Raw genomic sequence first — 13,866 nt, 5'->3', positions numbered from 1 at the left:
TGAAATTTAGAGAGGGAAAGAGAAAAATAAGAAAAATTTTAAAAAAATAAAATAGTTTTAGGGGACATTGTATATAGATTTTCATATATATGTAAGGAAATTACAAAAATCACTATATATAATATAGTAAGCTGGGCAAGGGGGGATGTGCCCACTCTGAACATATACTGACTCTACCCTGATCATGTTGTTATTTCAATCCAATATTATGCTTTAAGAATAATGAATTTATAAAACATAATGAATGTGAAAGGAGTCATGCAAGAAAATGCTTGAAGGCCAAAGATTTTAACCTAAATATTTAGTCGAAAATTGTCGATTAATTAGATATGCCAAAATATAAGAATGTAAGACTCATACTTCTTTATATCTTGTCAATAAACAGTGTGCAGCCAAGGATTCAGTTAAAATCCTCGACAAGAGTAGCTCCATTGATTATAATAATTTGCAAGGGTGCTGCAATGGTTAAGGTATTTTCGGTGCAAATTGTACATTCGGACATCTTCAATTTAACTTTTGTCGAATGCAAAAATATTATTGTTATGTTTAGGAACATTAAATCTGTACCTTTTTTTTTTTTCTTAGTTGGTACATATATGTTTTTATTGAAACTTGAACCCCTGACCTCTGTTTAGAAAATAAAAATTTAATATTACTAAGTCATTGGCCGTTAATATAAGATGTGTGTTTTGTCAATGGTTTTTTACTTTGGAGCCTTGTGTACCATCCATATTGAAAAGGAAACTTAAATGATATGCATTTTGCAAGTGATTACACATATTTCATATTTACCTTTCCGTATCCTATATCAAATGTCACTATAATGAATGAATAATTTAAATGACAAATGTTTTTTTTACCCCTGATTCTACGTATTTAAATTATTCCTTATAATCTCAATTAAAAGTATGCCAAAGGTCAACATATAAAAAGGAGTTGCGTGCATGTTGTGCACAGGGTGGAGTCATAATTTTTCAGTTGTGGGAGCCACATAGTGGTGTAAAGTTAAATTTAATAAATAAATAAAATAATTACAATTTTTTTTTTCTGTTCATTTTTAATGTACATTTTTAAGAATAGATCTATAAACGATAACAGAAAAATAAATAAAAAGAACATTAGTTAACAGTGCCCTACTATTCTCTTCTTTTTTTCTTTTGTCTCTCTCTCTAAATCATAACAAATAATTTATATACTATATATATAATATATATATATATAGAATACCAAAATAATTAACGCTTCTATTATTAAGTTTGAATTTTTAAAGACAAGACCAAAAAGTTTATTGTACTTTCATAAACCATCTTCAATTTTCATATGTAAGTAACTATAAATGAGAACTTTTGAAAATTTTGGGAGGTCAAGTTTAATTTTCCTATACAAAATTACCATTAATAAATATGAATAATTACTGTTAATAAAATTCTGAAAAATATTTGAAGGGCAAACTTTAATATTACATACAAAATTACCATTAATAACTATACATTATTACTACTAATAAATTTTTAATTTTTTTTGGGCCAATTTGGAGTTATGCCCCTTGCTCCGCCCATGGTTGTGCACCAAAACAATGTGTATGCAATTCAATGCAGACCCAAAACAGTGTTGTTTGAGTAATACTACTTGTAATGAATTGTTTAATTCAATAATTTTTAAGTTATTTATTACTTTCTTATTTGTTACATAATTGATCAATTAAAATAATAAGTGTAACAATTCTTTAAAAAATTTCAGTACAAGATTCATTTTCCTTGATCCACAATTAAGTTCCGAACGCAAGCCACGTTGTGTTGGGCTCCATTAGGCATACTTGGTCAACATGTTGCGCATTAAACCAGCACAACACACTCACACGATCCCACAGGATGGGATCGGGTCCCCTCACAGGGCACCAAATAGTCATAATAGGGACATTGGACACAAAGCATTAGAGTGTTTGCATTTCCACACACACTGTGTGTGTGTGTGTGTGAAGTTCGTTAAGAATTAAATCAAGAGGGGTACGGGTTTAAGGCAAGCTGAGCAGCCTCTTCATTTATTTCAGCCTTGATGGCTGCAGCCCGCGGCCAACTGGTCATAGGCTTCACCATCCATCTCTTCACTCCATTTCTCTCCTACAGCCTCTTTCACAGTTCTCAGCAGAGCTTCTTTAACCACCTAAAATGGAATAATAAATCAAATTATATAATGAGATGATTAAAAAAAAAAAAAAAACAAATTCAAAGTTTAATTAGTACCTCAAGGTGGGGTTCTGGACATGGACAGATCCCAAATACTATTGAGTGGCGACCACTACCTCTCACCCTTTTCACAAAGTTGAATGGCTGATTCACGTCTTAGTTAAAACACATACTCCGTATAACACACTACGCAACAGTAAATCTAATTGGAAAAAGTGTAAAAAATACTTTTAAAATATATTTCGCATTATTTTTACTTCTATTTAAAAAAGTGTGTAAAAAATATTCCTAATCTTTTCACATTGTGCAAAAATACTCTTTTGACATAAATTAGCGTTGTAATATTCGTTTTGTCATTTTACTCTTCCAAAAATGCCAAAGTATGTATATTTGCAATTAATCTCATAATATATAGGTATTATATATTTTTAAAAAAAACTTTTTTCTCTATATATATCTCTAGACATTTTTTAAACAAACTTTGAGAATTTGTAGAACAAATATTTGAATTTTGTGAGATTCTGATTTACTCTTTTCTACTAAATCTTTTTTTTCGTATCAATACTGTTAAAATAAATTTTTTAAAAAAATCTCAATATCAGTGTGCACTGGTTTTCGAAGTTTGGAAAATTTTTGTTTTCTTTAGTTTGCACTTTATTTTTGTTTTTTATTTTTTATTTTTATTTTTACTTTTCTTTTATACTTTTATTTTTATTTTTATTTTATATTTTTATCTTTACTTGTCCATTGCCGGCCCTCCAATAGTGTCATTTTCAGTCATTTTATAAAATTATTTATTTTTATATATTTTATAAAATGGTTCAGTAAAGGTAATTTAGTCAACTTATGGTTTAAATTTGTCAGAGGGACCTATTTGCACCAAATTGAAACTTTTGGATTGTTTTTTGTACGAGATTAACATTCTCCAATAGTGTCATTTTCGGTCATTTTACAAAATTATTTATTTTTACATATTTTATAAAATGGTTCAGTAAGGGTAATTTAGTCAATTTGGGATTTAAATTTATCAGAGTGGCCTATTTGCACCAAATTGAAATTTTAATGGTATTTTTTGCATGTGAGGAATATGATATGAATTGTAAATATACTTAGGGGTGTTTTATACCCTTGACCCAACTTTAATAATGAAAGATATATGGTCTGATTAACATTACATTAAGGTTAAACTGTTTAATATAAAACACTATTCAAGCAACTCATGAGTAGTGTGCTTTGCAAATAAAAAACTTGTCCCAAATATATATGGTTGTGTGCATAGTTATCAAAATCGCGATTCTGAGTCGTGGAATCGCACGATTTTACGACTCAGAACTCAAAATCGATCCAAATCTTAATAAAATCGCTCAATTGGTAGAATCGAGGTAGAATCGGTAGAATCGTTGTTAGAATCGTTGTTAAAATCGTACGATTCTACATAATCCCAACGATTCTTAATTACTCCATATTTGTGGTCTTGTTTTGGGTATATGAAACCCTAGATTTATTATAGACTTTACGGCTCTTCTCTTTCACGATGACAAAGCAACTCCGATGAAGAGATAAGATACCTGAGGAAAAAAAAAAAAAAATTGTTAAGGTTTCGGTTGAAGAAGCAGAGGAGGAGGAGAGAGAGGGAACGAGATCAAGAGTTCGAGACTAAGTGACCTTACCTAAGAGAGACGAGAGGAGATGCTGCTTATCTTTGGATGTCGGCTGATTTCCTAGACTAAGACCATACAGATAGACAAAAGATGTATATTGTATACTTGACCTAAAATTTGTAAACTTACCATATTACCCTTCTTGATATATTTGAGGCACTATGTTATGTAGCAGGGTCTATTATAACTATTATGCAACCAATCATATTTTAACCTGCAAAGGAAAATAAAAAAAATTAAAATTTTAAATTATGAATTATGAATTTAAAAGAAACTGTTTGAATATTTTTATATGAACTTATCCCTTATATAATGTACTTATATATATATATATTGTGCTTTGGCTTATTCTCTATGTATTTTAAATATAATTTTTGTTTACAAAGCAACTTTGAGTTTGTTGATGCCAAAAATCTACACGCTCCGGAGTCGGTGGCCATTCCTGCAAAACAAGAAAAGTGATGACCGGCGTGGTGCCGGCCGGGTGTACTCCGACGGTCAAGTTAGTACTTGACGATCTAATATCCGATAAGGATTACATATAAAATTTATGGCGTACCTTTTTAGGTTAACTGATCATTTCTTTTATAGAAGTATTAATGGTAGTAGTTGTTGAAGCGAGATTCTCCCTGATCCAAGATGATATCATTACCTTCTTACAGGAATGGTAACTCTGGTTACATATGGTAACCAGATATTTTTTATGATTCCATAGAGATTTTGGGTAAGATAAATCCCTTACCCTTATTTTATTTCTTTTTTGATTTTGAGTTGCCTATTATTTTTATCCTTATCAGTTGTCCCCCATTCTCGTGCTTGCTTGTCAAGCATCAAGAATGTCAAAGTGTTTTTTTGAGTGACATCTCTTTGGCATAAATCAATCTCTTTTTAGGTTAACCCTTGTTGGGCGACTTTTTTTTTGGTTGATCTCTTAAGATTTGCCTGAACTTCATGAGCGGAGGAAGTAGGCTTTCTTAAGCTAAATGAGTTTGCCTTTTAAAAAAGGGAAGTATATTTACGAGTTTCACTCAGCTCGCCCCTTAAAAAGGAAAATATATTTTATGAGCTTCACTCAGCTTGCCCTTTAAAAAGGGAAGTATATTTTACAAGTTGATTTCGACTCTTTTAATACTGAGGACAACAATTACGAGCTTCATTCAGTTCGGGCCCTTATAGTACGAGGCACTTTTATATCAATCCCTTATAATACGGGGATGGTAATTACGAGCTTCATTCAACTCGCTTTTTAAAAAGGAAAATATATTTTACGAGCTTCACTCAGCTCGCTCTTTAAAAAGGGAAGTATATTTTACAAGTTAATTTCGACCCCTTTTAATATGGAGGACAACAATTACGAATTTCATTCAGCTCAGGCCCTTGTAGTACGGGGCACTTTTATATTAATCCCTTATAATACGGGGATAGTAATTACGAGCTTCATTCAACTCGCCCTTTAAAAAGGGAGTAGGTTCTCCAAGCTTCATGAACTTATCCTTTTAATATGGGAGGTTCATCCTCGTGAGTTTCGTCATCTCATCTTTTTAATAAGAGAGACTAATATTTGATAGTTGCGTGAGCTCATCTATTTGATAAGGAAGACTGATTTTTCAGAGCTTCGTGAGCTCGTATCTTTAATAAGAGAGGTTAATTTTCTGCCCCTATTCCCAAGCTTGCCTCTCACGCGCAAGGAACATTAATGTTCTTTCTCTATTTGCAAAGTTAGCAAAGCAAAAATAAAAGAACAGGTGTACAGTTTGAACGGATAATATATATACATATTTATATATATTAGAATTGGTACAATTAAGGCAAAAACTTATCATTGAGCATCATAGGACCAAAATCATTAATGGAGCTAGTGATTGTTCTCTAGAATAAGAATTTTTTTTTTTTTTTTTTTTTATTTTTTTTTAAAACCCTGTGAACAGTACCCGCAATACTATTCATGTGAATAGTACTCACTTTTTTTTTTTTTTTTTTTTTTTTTTTTTATTACAAACAGTACCCGCAAAGCGTAGTATTCTATCGAAGGGTCCCCAGGTAAACTACATTATTATGTAGGTGAACAATATTTTGCAGACAATTGGAAACACATAAAAAATTGTTCTCTTTAAATCATGTGAGGAAGTGTAGACATATATTTTGATATACGCGTAATGCATGAAGCTTACCTGGTTAATAGCGATGATGAAACAACTGCTAGCGGTCGGGTGGGGCTTTCCAGCAATTTTATCGGATTGAGCAACTGTACCCTTACTTTTGGCCACGTAATTCATGAACTGTTCTTTTTCTTTTAGAGAAAGCCAGATTGTAAAGGGACTGAATTGCTTTTAAGTTTTGTCGTAGATTTCCCTTCTACGAACCATGATTTGTTGGGACTAATATACGTTCCCACAGACGGCGCCAACTGTTGATGCCAAAAATCTACACGCTCCGGAGTCGGTGGCGATTCCTGCAAAACAAAAGAAGTGATGACCGGCGTGGCGCCGGCCGGGTACACTCCGACGGTCAAGTTAGTACTTGACGATCTAATATCCGATAAGGATTACATATAAAATTTATGGCGTACCTTTTTAGGTTAACTGATCATTTCTTTTATAGAAGCATTAATGGTAGTAGTTGTTGAAGCGAGATTCTCCCTGATCCAAGATGATATCGTTCCCTTCTTACAGGAATGGTAACTCTGGTTACATATGGTAACCAGATATTTTTTATGATTCCATAGAGATTTTGGATAAGATAAATCCCTTACCCTTATCTTATTTCTCTTTTGACTTTGAGTTGTCTATTAGATAAGAGTTATATTTTTATTAGTTTGGTAGAATCTTACGATTCACGATCCGATTCTACGAAGTCCAAAACGATTCCGCGTAGAATCCCGATCTTCACAACCTTGGTTGTGTGTCGCAATATGTGTTACTGGTCCACCATATAATTTTTTTATTATTAATAATACTAATTAATTATACAAAAATGACGAAGCTACGAATTTTTGATTATGATGTGTGATCATTATCAACATTCGAATCTTTATTAAATTTACTTTCTTTCTTTCTTTCTTTCTTCTTTTTTTTTTTTCTTTTTTTTTTTTTTTGTAAACTCCATATACTCTATTTTTGTTCTAATAATTTCCAATCTTTTTTATTCTAAGACATTTTTTCATAATTTTTATTTAATTGTTAAATTTTCATTAAAAATAGTCAATAGAGAGCTGATATTAACGATCCACCATTATGATCATGCACTCCATTCATTCTCTTTCCTAAGATGAAATTACAAAAGAATCCATAAATTATACAATATTTGGTTGTTATAATTTTTAATATCATAATTGTCCTTCTCTCTTAAGATTAGAATTCTTAACTAAATTCCTTCAAATTTTCATTCAGGTTACCTTGCTTCAAACACAAAAACAGAAGCTTTCCCTAATGAAGACAAGGAAATCTCATTATAGTATTTTTTTATTTATTTTGTTCTAGTTCCTTCCTTAGACCATATATTTTAAATTGGTTTTGAACATATTATTTATTATTGTTTAATTAGCCCAATCTAGAACATTCTTACAAATACTAGATCAATCTATCGATATTTACTTTAAAATTGAATTTTATATTTGGATTCTATGAGAAAAATAATAGATACAACCAATAAAAAGCTTTAGATTTGTCCAATCTATTGTGTAGAATCATCGGGCCTCATGAGCTGGATCAATTAAAGGAGCCCAATTTGCATGCAACGTTTACAGTCGCCTTTTTTTTAACTGAGAATTTTGTCAGCTTGGTGTCCACTTGTGCTTGCAAAATATAACCATATTGATTGGATTGAGGTTAGGCCCCTGCAAAACCATAATCATAATGCATATAAAATCGATATTTTTATATGTTTTTGAGGATGATGAGCGTTTATGCATAGGTCATTTCATCTCAATTTCATCCGAGCAAAATTTTTTAAAACCATTTTTTTTAATAATAAGAGTATAAAATAGAATCTTTATGTAGTAACTTTGGTAACAGAGAACTCTTGATAGGGTTTAATCACAAAGTATATCACATAATATAACATTCTCCCTACATAGTCACTCTCCTACCCCGAATTAGGATAACACTCAAATTTAATTATCTATTATACAATAATCACAACAATTCCTTTAGTTGTTCATGTGTATCATCTAAAAACTTACTTCTACTCGTCATTCAACGGCCGATTGATTTTAGTATCTTCTAATATCGCATTTAAAATTTAAAATATTCCTTAGACATTATAAATAATTAAGAGACAAAATTTATTATTAATGAACAATTATTCAAATATCATTACCGAACGAATTAAAGGATTTATAAATAAGTTGTAATCATTTTAAAAGTATGATTAAAAGTATTTATGTTACAAGTGTGAAATCAGATCATGCTTAGAAAATGACTATGCCTAGTGTACATATTACATAATGTAGATAAAGTTGTAAATTATATATAATTATCATGTGATTTTTGTAAATTGGGAGAGATTGAATAGAAATTTAAATTTTACATTTTGGACAATTATTGTCATGCCCAAAAATTTGAATAATTACATCAAAATTGTAAAATATATTCTTCCAAAATTTGGTTTCTACCCCCAACTCCTCTAAGTCATCTTTTGATTATAACCTATCAAATGTAAGGTTAAGATTACTCTCTAGAACCTTACTATAAACTAATCTCTAGAACCTTACTATAAACTATCCAAGATACATATATAACCATATGCTAATCTATAAGAATCTATAAACTTATAGATATCCAAAGCTTCTTTAGTTCTTTGATATTATAGTGACAATATAGAACATCATGCCTTACACGCGTTACACTCCTACATTATCTACATACTTCCACTGTGCACTCTGATCAGATTAACATTCCACCACTAGTTTCAATAATCTCACAAATGCCTCAAATTTAAATCCCTTGTTGTCATATAATTAAATCAGTAACCATCTCCAAAAATGAAATAAAACTCCTAATTACTATAATAAAGTCTCCAATATGATTAATCAAACAATTAATTATACTCACCATTTCTCCCAGGCGGTGTGGGATAGTGTGACCTGTTTCCAAGTATGGTACCTTACCAGTGCTAGTTACCAGCCCATGCACCTGTAAGCCGTTGTGGTAGCCTGCCAATGCGTATTACCCGCCCACGCACACCCGTCTACATGTAGTAGCTCGCAAGTGCACTTCACCCACCCACTCACACTGTAGCCCGTTGTGGTAGCTCGTCGGTAAACCTCATCCGCCCACTCACACCCATTTACATGTGGCAGTTCGCTGGTACATGTCACTCGCCTACACACACCATCTACATCGTCACTATCACCACACTTCCGACTAGGCACTAGCTTTGATACCAATCTGTCACGCTCCAAAAATTTGAATAATATATCTTATAACACATTGGGGTGAACTATAAATCACCTTTCTGACTATACGATACTTAAATCAACACGAGATTACATAAAGTCTTCAAAATAAAAATTTCTTTGTAACTAAGAAAATAGAAACTTTGAATTGCTCTGGTCTTCAACACCTACTCAACAACCATCAAGTACCTCAAATGTTAAAAATGGAGTGAGCTCACAAGTTTAGCAAGATTACTGCTCAACAAGTAATAATCTTACCTCACCTCGGTAAATAAAGATATACACTAAATAATATATCCATCTAAATAAATAAATTTCACTTTCACTGCTCATTTAATGGGATCAAATTCCAACTCTAGTAAAAGAACATAAAAAACCTCATACGTAAAAATCACATGCAACCACATACACAAGGTAAGGAACATATTAAATCTCTCAGATAGAAGGTAAGTAACAAATCCAATCTTTTCAACAAATTATGTGGGGAAAACATCCAATCTGACATATGATTTGCAATAATAGGTAAGAGGATATCCAACCTTTGCATGAAAAGGAACTCAACAAGACTATGTGAGACAAACTCACTTGCATAAAATCAACACAATAATTTACTTAAATTTCAGTACTAAACCGATCGTTTCCAAGTCCTTCCAAATTTAGTTTAGGCCTCAATTTAATGTGTCTATCAACCTATAAATCCATATACACCAGGTATCTCCCAATTACTAATCACTCACCCACAATAACCAATGGTAAAAACAAATAAATCTAAACACGCTAATAATAATCTAAAATACAAAATCACCAAATACTTAATTATTCACACTAACACAAGAACTTAACTATTCTCAATCTAAAATATAGAATCACCAAATATATGCTCTAAATCATACACACACACATACATGGAAGAAGGTAAAAATTAAACTTGTCAATTAAACTTCCATTTATCAGTTTCATGATAGCACACAACTGTCTCTTCCAATATTCCTATGTAAATCTTTCTCTACAAAATAATAATTATCAGATAACAACATTTCATATATAATTATATAATTGCGTAAATAAAAATACTCTGATAGTTGTACCTTCGAATTATTGTCTCTGTAATTACCATTTCTAATTCATTCTACAACATTTTTAGGAAACCCGTTTATATTCGAATAAATCTTCAATTAGGAATTGTCCTTGATCGTAAGCTAATAATTGGAATAATATCGAGTATTATCCTAATTCAGGTTCAAAATTTAAATCCCTAAACACTCCTGTTAAAACAACACTATTATAACTTCATGTACCTACATACGATTATTGTATTGTTAAACAGTGTGACCATATATATATAAATCTATATATATAATATCTAAATTATAAAAAAAAAAAAAAAAAAATTACAGATGAACACTTTTAAGTTTTAACCACTAAATCACGTACATATATAAATATATATACAACCATATGTACAAAAATTCGAGATGTTACATTTATATACATGTAATACGGAGGGAAAATGCTGGGTGACTCAATCGAGTTGAACAGACACATAACTCATATGTTGCAGTTGCAATTGTTAGATTATATGCTTCCCAATTGCACCACCTTTAATATAGTACTATTAAAAATCCGGTATTTAGAATTTAATCATATTTAGAGATAAAATAATAGTTTAGGTGAGAAATTACAATAATTTTGGAATCAAATGATGAAAGAAAATTCTATAATAAAAATAAATTAATTGAATGTAAATTAATATATTTTATATATATATAGCCATAAAGAAAATAAGTGTAAAATTTTAAGTAATCGATCATCCAAGTAGCGCTGACCATTCGTCTTAAAACGCAATGTGAGATATTATTATTATTATTATTATTTTACACAAAAATAAGTATGGTAAATTGAACTAAAACCATCCAAATATACCAAAAGGGCTTGCTTTTTTTTTTTTTTTTTTTTTTTTTTTTTTTTTTTTATTCATGTACTTAAAATACTTCAAACACAAGCAAATCTAAAAATATATGGATCTCCAACAGAGAGTGAACCTAAAAGCGAAAAGATACCAAGCGTATAATTATGGACAACAAAAACGCTAAATAGAAAATAACGTAATTTGATCAATAATTTCAAAAGCAATGTATTGGCTTTCTGTGATATATAACAGAGTAAAAGCTTCCCTGTACAACTTAAGCAACATGATTTATCAAATTTATATATATGTGTGTGTGTGTCCCCGGTGTGATTTGATTGGGAAGTTGTGTTGGAGAAGTTGTTGATATTTATAATAATGTATACTTTCTAGTTAGATAGGCGCGTTTTAAAAATTATGAACACTAAAAATATACAAAATATGATGAAACCTTACACAACCTAATCTATTTCTCCATGTACTACTACCCCAAAAAAAAAAAGAAAAAAAAAGGGAGAGTTTCCAATTAATTTAAATTCAAACCAACTTCTTATTTTTTCTTTAATTCATGTTTTTGGCACCATATTAAACAAATTTTAATTGTTGCTAAGTTCCACTTAATTCTATTCTCCCTAATAACAATGTTAAAATTATTTTTTATTCAATCATTTTTATCCATTACAATTTAATTTCTATAAACCTAAACAATGTGAAAGAGATTATAATTGTGAAAGATAATAATTTTCTCAATATTTATGGACAAATATTTGATTTCATGTGATTATCACATTTTGGAATGCCCAATTGGTATGACAACCAAAATTACATGTGAAATGACTAACAACTATGCCATTCTTTGTCATTGTCATAATTCATGAATAGAGTTGGCCACAAATTTTTCATCGACATTCTTTTATATTATATGCTATTTCAAATATTATATTTAATTTTTTAAAATTATTTTTAATAATTTCATGAATGTGTGTCATACCATCTAAGTCTATTTTATATATTTTTTCAAAAGTGGAGGCCACTCTTTAATATTTTTCTCATATTTTTATGATTGGGTGTTACTCCTAAAACCTTATCTATTTTATTTTTATTTGTCATTCCTTCTTCGCGTAACATGCCACTATGTCTTACTGTTATTGGTACGATATAACATCATTCTACCATAATTTACAGCACAATAACAAGTCATATTACAAAGTACCAAATCAGTCAATACAATCTATACTAATGTATATATTTTGAGGCAACAAATGAAAACAGAACCCTACAACAAAAACTTGATAGAGTACAATCGATAAAAATATATATATGAAAAACATATGACAAAAGGGCAATTTTTAGAAGGCTGTTATGGTGAAATGTATTTTTTTTTAAAAAAACATCATTTTCTTGCTTAATCTGAATCATTTACAATTGTCTAACAACTATCACATAAACTAACTCAAATTCTACTTGAACCATATTATATTAAGTCTATTAACTGAGCAAATGGAATCTATAACTTGTTTCTCGTACTTGTATCACTGTTTCTGAATCATACAACAAAAGAGAACTTTTCAGTATTCTAATAAAAAAGTTTGGTGAAACTATTTTCATTGAAAATATTGAAACAATGATTGATGAAAAAGTTTGATTGTTTTTATGGAATATTTGTTTTTGATAGACATACAACAATATAATATCTGAATTTGATATAATTGATCTCAACCATTGTCCCACAATTGAAAATGATAACTGTTTACCATAAACAATAATGTTGCTATTTGGAACGAAGAATTTGAATTGGATAGGATCTATTATCTCACCAATTCTCCCGCTGACAATTCTTTTGCAAAATGATAAAGAATAATTTATTTTATTTTCTTCCAATATCTCATTTGAAATTTGAAATACTGCATATTATAAATAATGGAAAGAAATGGTATGAATTATTATTAAAGAACAATTTCTTTAATACCATCATAGTTGGAGTGACCATGAATTAAAGTTGTATAAATAAGTTGTTATCACGTTTAAAGTATGATTAAAGAAATTCAATGTTAAATTCATGTTATAAATATACTATAGGTACATAAAGTTGTAAATTATACTATACATTAATTATATTAATTTCTACATTATTTGGACAATTATACACATGCATTACCCACCGAAAATGCTGAGTGGGTCGAGCAAAATATATATTTTTTTGGATCATGCTTGTTAAATTTTAAAAATTGAATCATCTCACAAATGTAAAAGTTAAAGGGACATACATAACCCATATATTACAATCGTTAGATTTTATGCGTCCGAATTGCAAAACTTATTAAATACAACACTACCACAAATTAAACCTCAATCAACTCAAAGTTATGGGCCCAAATATAGCCGTATTGATTGGATTGAGGTCAGGCCCATATTAAACCATAATCTATATAAAGTCTGTTCTATAAATTATCATCATCGTCATCATTTTAAGAGTTATGATTTTGGCCAAAATGTTGGGTATGAAACATGTTTTAAACCCAACAATTCGACTAGAATGGTAGGCTCGTAAGTATCATTTTTCTCATTTTAATTGAGGATGACGAATTGGTGGCTAGAATGGTTGGCTCTAAGTGTCATTTCATCTCATTTTCTTCCGTGGAATTGAAATTGTGAAAATCATCATTTTTCAGATGCCATATGTGTGTGTTTAATTTTTCATATGGAAAATTTCTCTGC

The sequence above is a fragment of the Cornus florida genome, unplaced genomic scaffold (genome assembly GCF_030987335.1).
Source record: "Cornus florida cultivar Cherokee Brave unplaced genomic scaffold, ASM3098733v1 CherokeeBrave_3.0.0_Hap2_Chr06, whole genome shotgun sequence".
Classification (NCBI taxonomy): Eukaryota; Viridiplantae; Streptophyta; class Magnoliopsida; order Cornales; family Cornaceae; genus Cornus; species Cornus florida.
Note: the sequence above shows the minus strand (reverse complement) of the source record.